Genomic DNA, 10,381 nt, shown 5'->3' on the forward strand with positions numbered 1-10,381 from the left:
ATATATATATATATATATATATATACAAACTGGATTCCAAAAAAGTTTGGACACTAAACAAATTGTGAATAAAACTGAATGCAATGATGTGAAGATGGCAAATGTAAATATTTTATTTGTAATATAAATAACATGGATGACAGATCAAAAGTTTAATCTGAGTAAATGTAAAATTTTAAAGGAAAAATATGTTGATTCAATATTTCATAGTGTCAACAAATCCCAAAAAAAGTTGGGACAAGTAGCAATAAGTAGCTGGCAAAAGGAAATTGAGCATATAATGAACAGCTGGAAGACCAATTAACACTAATTAGGTCAATTGACAACATGATTGGGTATAAAAAGAGCTTCTCAGAGTGTCAGTGTCTCTCAGAAGCCAAGATGGTAAGAGGATCACCAATTCCACCATTGTTGCGCAGAAAGATAGTGCAGCAATACCAGAATGGTGTTACCCAGCGTAAAATAGCAAAGACATTTAAGTTATCATCATCAACCGTGCATAACATCATCAAAAGATTCAGAGAATCTGGAACAATTGCTGTGTGTAAGGGTCAAGGCCGTAAAACTCTACTGGATGCTCGTGATCTCCAGGCCCTTAAACGTCACTGCACCTCAAACAGGAATGCCACTGTCAAGAAAATAACAGAATGGGCTCAGGAATACTTCCAGAAAGCATTGTCAGTGAACACAATCCACCGTGCCATGCTCCGTTTCCAGCTGAAACTCTACAGTACAAAGAGGAAGCCATTTCTAAGCAAGCTCCACAAGCTCAGATGTTTGCACTGGGCCAGGGGTCATTTAAAATGGAGTGTGGCAAAATGGAAGACTGTTCTGTGGTCAGATGAGTCACGATTTGAAGTTCTTTATGGAATACTGGGACGCCATGTCAGCCGGACCAGAGAGGACAAGGATAGCCCAAGTTGTTATCAACGCTCCGTTCAGAAGCCTGCATCACTGATGGTATGGGGTTGCATGAGCACTTGTGGCATGGGCAGCTTGCATGTCTGGAAAGGCACCATTAATGCAGAGAACTATGTTCAGGTTCTAGAACAACATATGCTCCCATCTAGACGTCATCTCTTTCAGGGAAGACCCTGCATTTTTCAACACGATAATGCCAGACCACATTCTGCAGCAATCACAACATCATGGCTACGTAGGAGAAGGATCCGGGTACTGAAATGGCCAGCCTGCAGTCCAGATCTTTCACCTATAGAGAACATTTGGCGCATCATAAAGAGGAAGGTGCGACAAAGAAGGCCCAAGATGATTGAACAGTTAGAGGCCTGTATTACACATGAATGGGAGAGCATTCCTATTTCTAAACTTGAGAAACTGGTCTCCTCTGTCCCCAGACGTCTGTTGAGTGTTGTAAGAAGAAGGGGGGATGCCTCACAGTGGTAAAAATGGACTTGTCCCAACTTTTTGGGGATTTGTTGATGCCATGAAATTTGGAAACATATTTTTCCCTTAAAATTATACATTCTCTCAGTTTAAACTTTTGATCTGTGATTTGTGTTCTATTCTGAATAAAATATTAGATGTTGGCACCTCCACATCATTGCATTCAGTTTTTATTCACAATTTGTTGTGTCCCAACTTTTTTGGAATCCGGTTTGTGTGTGTATACAGTGGAGAGAACAAGTATTTGATACACTGTTGATTTTTCAGGTTTTCCCACTTGCAAAGCTTGTAGATGACTGTAATTTTTATCATAAGTACTCTTCAACTGTGAGTGATGGAATCTAAAACAAAAATCCAGAAAAATACAATGTATGATTTCTAAATAATTAATTTCCATTTTATTGTGTGAAATAAGTATTTGATACACCAGAAAAATGAAACAATATTTGGTACAGAAACCTTTGTTTGCAATTACAGAGATCAGACGTTTCCTGTAGTTCTTGACCAGGTTTGCACACACTGCAGCAGGGATTTTGGCCCACTCCTCCATACAGATCTCCTCCAGAGCCTTCAAGTTTCGGGGCTGTCGCTGGGCCACACGGACTTTAAGCTCCCTCCAAAGATTTTCTATGGGATTCAGGTCTGGAGACTGGCTAGGCCACTCCAGGACCTTAAGATGTTTCCTATGGAGCCACTCTTTAGTTGCCCTGGCTGTGTGTTTTGGGTCGTTATCATGCTGGAAGACCCAGCCACGACCCATCTTCAGTGCTCTTACTGAGGGAAGGAGGTTGTTGGCCAAAATCTCACGATACATGGCCCCATCCATCCTTCCCACGATATGCTGCAGTCGTCCTTTCCCCTTTGCAGAAAAGCATCCCCAAAGAATGATGTTTCCTCCACCATGCTTCACGGTTGGGATGGTGTTCTTGGGGTTGTACTCATCATTCTTCTTCCTCCAAACATGACGAGTGGAGTTTAAACCAAAAAGTTCTATTTTTGTCTCATCAGACCACATGACCTTCTCCCATTCCTCCTCTGGATCATTCAGATGGTCATTTGCAAACTTCAGACGGGCTTTGACATGCGTTGGCTTGAGGAAGGGCACCTTGCGTGCACTGCAGGATTTTAATCCTTGACGGCGTAGAGTGTTACTGATTGTTTTCTTTGAGACTGTGGTCCCAGCTCTATTCAGGTCATTGACCAGGTCCTGCCGTGTAGTTCTGGGCTCATTCCTCACCTTCCTCAAGATCAATGATGCTCCACGAGGTGAGATCTTGCATGGCACCCCAGACCGAGGGAGATTTTCCGTTATTTTGTATTTCTTCCATTTTCTAATAATTGCACCAACTGTTGTTGCCTTCTCACCAAGCTGCTTGCCTATTGTCCTGTAGCCCATCCCAGCCTTGTGCAGGTCTACAATTTTATCCCTGATGTCCTTACACAGCTCTCTGGTCTTGGGCATTGTGGAGATGCTGGAGTCTGATTGATTGAGTGTGTGGACAGGTGTCTTTTATACAGGTCACGAGCCTAAACAGGTGCAGTTAATACAGGTAATGGGTGGAGAACAGGAGGGCTTCTTAAAGAAGAACTAACATGTCTGTGAGAGCCAAAATTCTTACTGGTTGATAGATGATCAAATACTTATTTCACACAATAAAATGGAAATTAATTATTTAGAAATCATACATTGTATTTTTCTGGATTTTTGTTTTAGATTCCATCACTCACAGTTGAAGAGTACCTATGATAAAAATTACAGTCATCTACAAGCTTTGCAAGTGGGAAAACCTGAAAAATCAACAGTGTATCAAATACTTGTTCTTTCCACTGTATATATAGATAGATATGTTAACTTTAGGAAGTACAGAGTGACAGATCTTGTCGAGTGGGGGAAGCAATTTTATCCACCAATGGTGGAGTCTAGGGGTGGCCAGAAAACCACAATCATAATAAAATGACAAATGCAAAAACGTATTTTTTTTTCTGAAAAGTTGCAAGAAGATACATTTTTGAATCAGGGAGCATCATGAACAATTTATATTCAGTTACACATGTTCTTGTTGGATTAAGGTAAAGTGCTCAAGCACAATAAGAATCAATACAGTTTTTCTGAATTGCTTATACAAAAATCCTGGTACATGAGACACAATGACCACAACATGTAACTCATGTACCAACTCCCTGAACCAATTCTGCTAAACTGCAAGCACATTTCCTGTTTTACACTCAAACTGCAGTTCTAAAACACACTTTTTTTTCCCAAAACACTGCACACAATTTTTCTGCATTTGGCACAATTTTCATAAATAAAATCTCTTGTTTTCATAAGGAACACACTGATATTAAAAAAAAAATTTTTTTGCCCTACTATGCACGCTGACTCATTACATGGGCAAACACCGTTCACACATACAGTTAGCTATCAGAGCTTTAGCACAAAAGGGCAACAGGTGAGGTCTTCTGTTTTAGAGCAACGGATGCCGATCTGGAAACGGGCAGAGCCAGAACCAAGAGTGAGAGTAAGAGGACGGGGAGGATGAGGAAGGCCAAGGACCATAATTGCTGATGAGATCCAAGCCACTTTGGTTGAACATGTGGTCAACCATTGTCTAACAATGAGGGAGGCTGGACAAAGAGTACAGCCAAATTTGAGCAGGTACACTGTAGTATCCATCATCTGCACTTTCCGAAATGAGAATAAGTAAGAAATTACTCTCACTAGAAAACTGCAGTAAGGCATGTCAGTATTGTACTCAATGAGTACAGTAATACAGTATATTACCTTTGTACTGTTCTGTAGGGCTGTAAAAAATGAAGTATGTTTCAAGTATTTGTAAAAGGTATTCCTACTTTGTACTTCTACACAGTATTTACAGTATTTTACTATTTGTATTGCAGACCTGAAAGATTACCAAAACAATGTGGACGGGAACATCTTTTGTCTCCTGAACAGGAAACTGAAATAGTGACCATGATCCAAGAAAATAACACCATAAGATTACAGCCAATACAAAGACAGCTAATAGAAAACAATGAGATGTTTCAAGTTATTGATAGTGTAAGCTTATCAACGCTGGACCGTGTCTGGCTCAGAAATAATCTGAGGATGAAGCAGGGCTACAGGGTGCCATTTGAACGCAATTCAGAAAGGGTAAAATAATTACGATCTAACTATGTGCAAGTAAGTCCTATACACAATATTCTCCACCATTGATACATACTTTCAACATTGTATAAATTATTCATATTTCAGTATTGTAATCATAATGATTGTGCTTCACAATAGTGACCACTCCATGTCTATTTCTGATATTGTCATGTGTGTTTCAGAGAGTCCTTGAGCTAGAGGTGGATGCAGTGGAGCACCAGTTCATCTTCATTGATGAGGTTGGATTCAAACCTTACAAAAAGACGAAGGAGGGGAAGGAATATCATCGGCCAGCGTGCCATTGTTGAAGTCCCTGTCCAGCATGGAGGGAACATCACAATGTGTACAGAGATTACCAATCATGGTGTCATCCATCACCATGCTACCCTTGGCTCCTACAACACTGCCCATTTGATCAGGGTCCAGTCCAGGAAGCAGAGTTGTAGTCCTCCACACCTCTCTGCTGCTTCTCCTCTGTTACCCACCCACACCCCCACTGAAACAGTGTCAACTCGCCCACGGCTCAAATTAAATAAACAAAAAATCAGCTCTAAAAATATAAACCATAAACATCTGATTAAAATAAACACAGTTACTTTACCAGAGCAAAATCATAAAATCATTAAATGTGGATTATTGAACATCAGATCTCTTTCCTCTAAATCCCTGTTAGTTAATGAACTGATAACTGATCATCATATTGATTTATTCTGTCTGACAGAAACTTGGCTACAACAGGAGGATTTTGTTAGTATAAATTAATCCATCCATCCATCCATCCATCCATTATCTTTACCCGTTTATTCCATTTTGGGTCACGGGGGTCGCTGGTGCCCATGTCCAGCAATCACTGTGCGAGGGGCGGGGTACACCCTGGACGGGTCGCAAGTCCATCACAGGGCCATAAATTAATCCACTCCTGTTAATTATTTAAATTTTCATGTTCCTAGAACAACTGGCCGAGGTGGAGGAGTAGCCTCTATTTTTCAGTCAGAATTATTGATTAATGCCAAATCAGTTATTAGTTATGATTCTTTTGAATCGCTGTCCCTCAGTCTTTCTCATCCAAAATGAAAATCAGAAAAGCCACTTTTACTAGTTGTTATATAGCGTCCACCAGGCGCTTACTCTCAGTTTTTGTTTGAATTCTCAGAATTATTAACTGACTTATTATTAAATACTGATAAAATCATCATAATGGGTGATTTCAATATTCATGTAGATGTTGAAAGTGATAGCTTAAGCATAACTTTTAATAATTTAATAGACTCATTTGGTTTTACCCAAAACGTCCGCACATCTACTCATTCTTATCTTCACACTCTTGATTTAGTTCTGACCTATGGTATAGAGATTAAGGACTTGGTAATAGTTCCTCAAAATCCTATTCTGTCTGACCATTTTTTAATAACCTTTGAGTTTACATTAAATGACTACACAGTCACTGAGAGTAAATTTCATCTCAGCAGGTGCTTATCAGAAAATGCAGTAACCAAATTTAAACAATCTCTTCCATCAATGTTTCCCTCTGTCTTGCAGAGTAATGCATCAGAGAACAATGACTTAGATCATCTAGTTGATCATCTTACAACTTCAATGCAAACTTCACTTGATAAAATTGCTCCACTGAAAAAGAAAGTAATCAATCAGAGGAAACTGGCTCCTTGGCTCAATTCTGAGTTACAAAATTTAAAGCAAGCATCTAGAAACCAGGAGAGAAAATGGCACTCTACTAATGTTGAAGAATTTTATTTAACTTGGAAAGATAGTCTGCTAACATATAAAAAAGCTCTCCGTAAAGCTAGAACTTTATATTACTCATCTTTAATAGAGGAGAATAAAAATAACCCTAGGTTTCTGTTCTGTACTGTAGCTAGACTAATTAAAAGTCCCATTTCTGTTGAACCATGTATCCCTACAACTATAAGTGGTGATGACTTCATGAGATTCTTTATAAATAAAATTATTTCAATTAAAGAGAAAATTCAAACCATCCTTCCTTCTACTATCTCTAGCCCCCTGTCAAATGAGGCAACTTTAAAAATTTCACTAGAGCCTGATTTATGTTTGGACAGTGTATTATGAAATTCTTTATCAAAAGGGCTCGTGAACGGTCGGCACAGATATTCAGACGAGATGGAAAAAATAAAAACACCAGAGGCTGTTACTGCTAGGAGTAATAAGTGTCCTTTATTAACCTGCCACAGAAAACAGCCAAGCAAAAAGCATGTACACTCGTACACTCTTAACACACAAATTGATATGAAATAACTTCTCACCGTGACACTGGCCGGGAAGTCGTTTTCGACCCAGGTAAAGAAGAATCACATCAAAATGGCGTATGGCACCAGCGCGCGGCTGATCCACACAGGACTCCCAAAGATTAAGTTGCCTGTCACACTTCCTCTTATACCTTCTTCCCTGACCGGATCGCGTGAGAGCAGTGATGGTTGTCAGGAGGGCAGATTTAATTAAATCTGTTTTCCCATCTTCAAAGCAGTCTGTGCAACAGAGCGATGGCTTCATCCTTCAAAACCTGGGTCACTGTAACCTTAAGATTGGGCCCAATCTTCTGGTTAGAGCATCCCCCAGATTACTCCAAAACACATCTGCAGCACAGGAATGACTGAATAAGCAGATAAGCTGCATCAAAAGTGAGTATAAGTGTGTTTAAATAAGTGTAATATAGGTATAGATTGACATAAAAGCATTAAAATAATCATTTCTATATCATTCCACCCTTGCTTTTATGGCAATTTTAGACATTTAATTCTGAATAAGTAACACACACAAAATGTATATGTTTGAATAGGCATAAAGGCAACTTAACACCTTATAAAACATATTTTCATATCAGACAGTTTTTGTCCTGTTGAGCTCTCTGAATTGTCAAAAATAATAACCTCATCCAAACCATCCACATGTCTGCTAGATCCCATCCCAACCAGACTGTTTAAAGAGGTATTTCCCCAAATTAATGTCCACATTTTGGATCTACTTAATTTGTCTTTAATGGATGGTTATGTACCACAGCGCTTTAAGATTGCTGTAATTAAACCTTTACTTAAGAAGTCTGACCTTGATTCAGAAATTCTGGCCAACTATAGACCTATATCTAATCTAACTTTCATCTCAAAAATTCTAGAGAAAATAGTTGCAGGTCAGTTGCGTGAACATTTACAAAGAAATAATCTGTTTGAAGAGTTTCAGTCAGGGTTTAGAGCTTATCATAGCACAGAAACAGCACTAGTAGAAGTCACTAATGATATTCTCATGGCCTCAGACAATGGACTTGTGTCTATACTGGTCCTGTTAGACCTCAGTGCTACATTTCATACAGTTGATCACAATATTTTACTACAGAGGCTTGAATATGATGTTGGAATTACAGGAACAGCTCTAAAATGGTTTAAATTATATCTATCTGATAGAGTCCAGTTTGTAAATGTAAATAATAAATCTTCTTCATACACCAAAGTTAGTCATGAAGTTCCTCAGGGCTCAGTGCTTGGGCCAATACTCTTTACTTTATATATGCTTCCATTAGGTAAAATTATTAAACAGCATGGGATACATTTTCATTGTTATGCTGATAACACAATTATATTTGTCCATTAAACCCAATGAATCATATCAGCTACTTAAACTACAAGCATGTCTTAAAGACATAAAAACCTGGATGACCCTTAATTTTCTCCTGTTGAACACAGACAAGACTGATGTTTTGGTATTTGGACCTGAGCACCTTAGGAATGAATTTTTCAGTCTTTCTCCCTCCTTAGATGGCATTAATCTGTCCTCCAGCTCTAATGTTAAAAATCTTGGTGTTATGTTAAAAAAAATAAATAAAATTGAGCGATGATGATAAGTTCATTGAAACACTTCACAATGTTTCTACACTTAAACTGAGCTCACGGAAAAAATAATAATAATCTTGGTGTTATTTTTGTTCAGGACATGTCTTTTATCCCTCCCCACATTAAAAACGTTACTAGAACCGCCTTTTTCCACCTGCATAATATCACTAAAATTAGAAACATCTTATCTAAAAATGATGCAGAAAAACTGGTCCATGCATTTGTCACATCTAGACTGGACTATTGCAATGGTTTATTATCTGGGTGTCCAAATACTTCTTTAAAACGTCTTCAGTTGATCCAAAATGCTGTTGCCAGAGTCTTAACTGGAGTTAGTAGGAGAGATCATATTTCTCCAGTTTTAGTTCTCTCCATTGGCTCCCTGTCAAATCCAGAATAGAATTCAAAATCTTACTTCTAACCTACAAAACTCTCAACAACCTAGCTCCATATTATATTACAGATCTTATTGTTCCATATTTTCCTAACAGAGCACTTCACTCTCAGACTGCAGGTTTACTTGTGGTTCCTAGAATTTATAAAAACAGAATGGGAGGCAGATCTTTCAGTTATCAGGCTCCTCTCTTGTGGAACCAACTTCCAATCTCTGTCCGTGAGGCTGACACATTATCCAGTTTTAAAACTAGGCTTAAGACTTTCCTTTTAGCTAAATCCTATAGTTAGGGTCGGCTTGGGTTTCCTGAGCTGTCCCTTAGTTATGCTGCTATAGGCTTAGACTGCTGGAGGAAAAACTGACCACAATTTTCACTATACTACTATCTTTACTCAATCTGCTCAACTTGTTTTGTATTTGTAATTATTTTTTCTATCCTTAACATGTGATTTTTTGTCTTTTCGATACACCTGGACCTATACCTGGACCTACCATTCTGTGTTCGTCTTTCTCGCCTTCCTGTCCTCTCAACCAGCTGGTCAAAGCAGATGGCTGCTTGTCCTGAGCCTGGTTCTGCTTGTTAAAGACGGGATCTGGCTGCGGGCCACCGGACCCGGAAACCACCTCCAGCCCACGTCTTTCCCCCCGGCTCGAACCTCCCTCAGAAGTGGCAACTCTCATTATCAATAAATCAAGGAAGCGTGAATTCAGTTTTACCAATTATATTAAAATCAAGGCAGAAAAAGGTTACAATTTACAGCGCTGGACTCTCTGGTCTGTGACACGTTCACAGACCCGGAAGAAGAGCCCCGATGTCCCGTGTCATTACTCATTTATAGGCAGTGGCGGTCCTAGCCTATTTGGCGCCCCGGGCGAGTAACCCCAACGGTTGCACGCAGGCTGTCGGGTTGCTGCTAAATTGTGCCCCCTGTCATGACATGTCCTCTATGTCATGCACCACCTTTGCTGTGTGGTGCATGACAGGCAGTTTGTATCAGAAGGTCACTCCACCGTCACAAGAACACTTCTTTTAATTTTTTTTTCAAACAAGAAATACAGATTAAACTGTACAAATGAACCTTGTACCAAACCTATTTGTACTATTTGTATGTACTTTGAACAACAAGAGTTTAACATGCACATCAACTGACTATTCAAGTCAAGTTTATTTGTATAGCACATTTAAAACACAAGCTGTTACCAAAGTGCTTAACAAAAAGAACACAGCGTAAAATATAAAGTAACAAGATATAATTAAAGCTGCAAGCAGCGTTGAAGGCCCTCGCAGCTAAGCGCCGCTGCGGCCTTATGGCGACCGCGGGAACTCGAGCTACTCTTCCCGGTCGCCATTGAGAACGCTCACGCTACTGTCACGCGCCCATTTTCCGGAGTGCGCATTCACAGAACCTTTAACATCAGCTGCAACAGCATATATAACAACTGTAATAATGTAGGGGGCGCACTTGAGTCAAATAATAAACAACAACACCACTGTGTCCATAAGTCGTCACTAATCAAGCACCAAAAATCTGGTACAGATCAGACGATATATCACTGAGATATAACAGTTTGATTTAT

This window comes from Nematolebias whitei, chromosome 1, assembly GCF_014905685.2.
Source record: "Nematolebias whitei isolate Nwh7 chromosome 1, NemWhi1, whole genome shotgun sequence".
In the NCBI taxonomy this organism is placed as follows: Eukaryota; Metazoa; Chordata; class Actinopteri; order Cyprinodontiformes; family Rivulidae; genus Nematolebias; species Nematolebias whitei.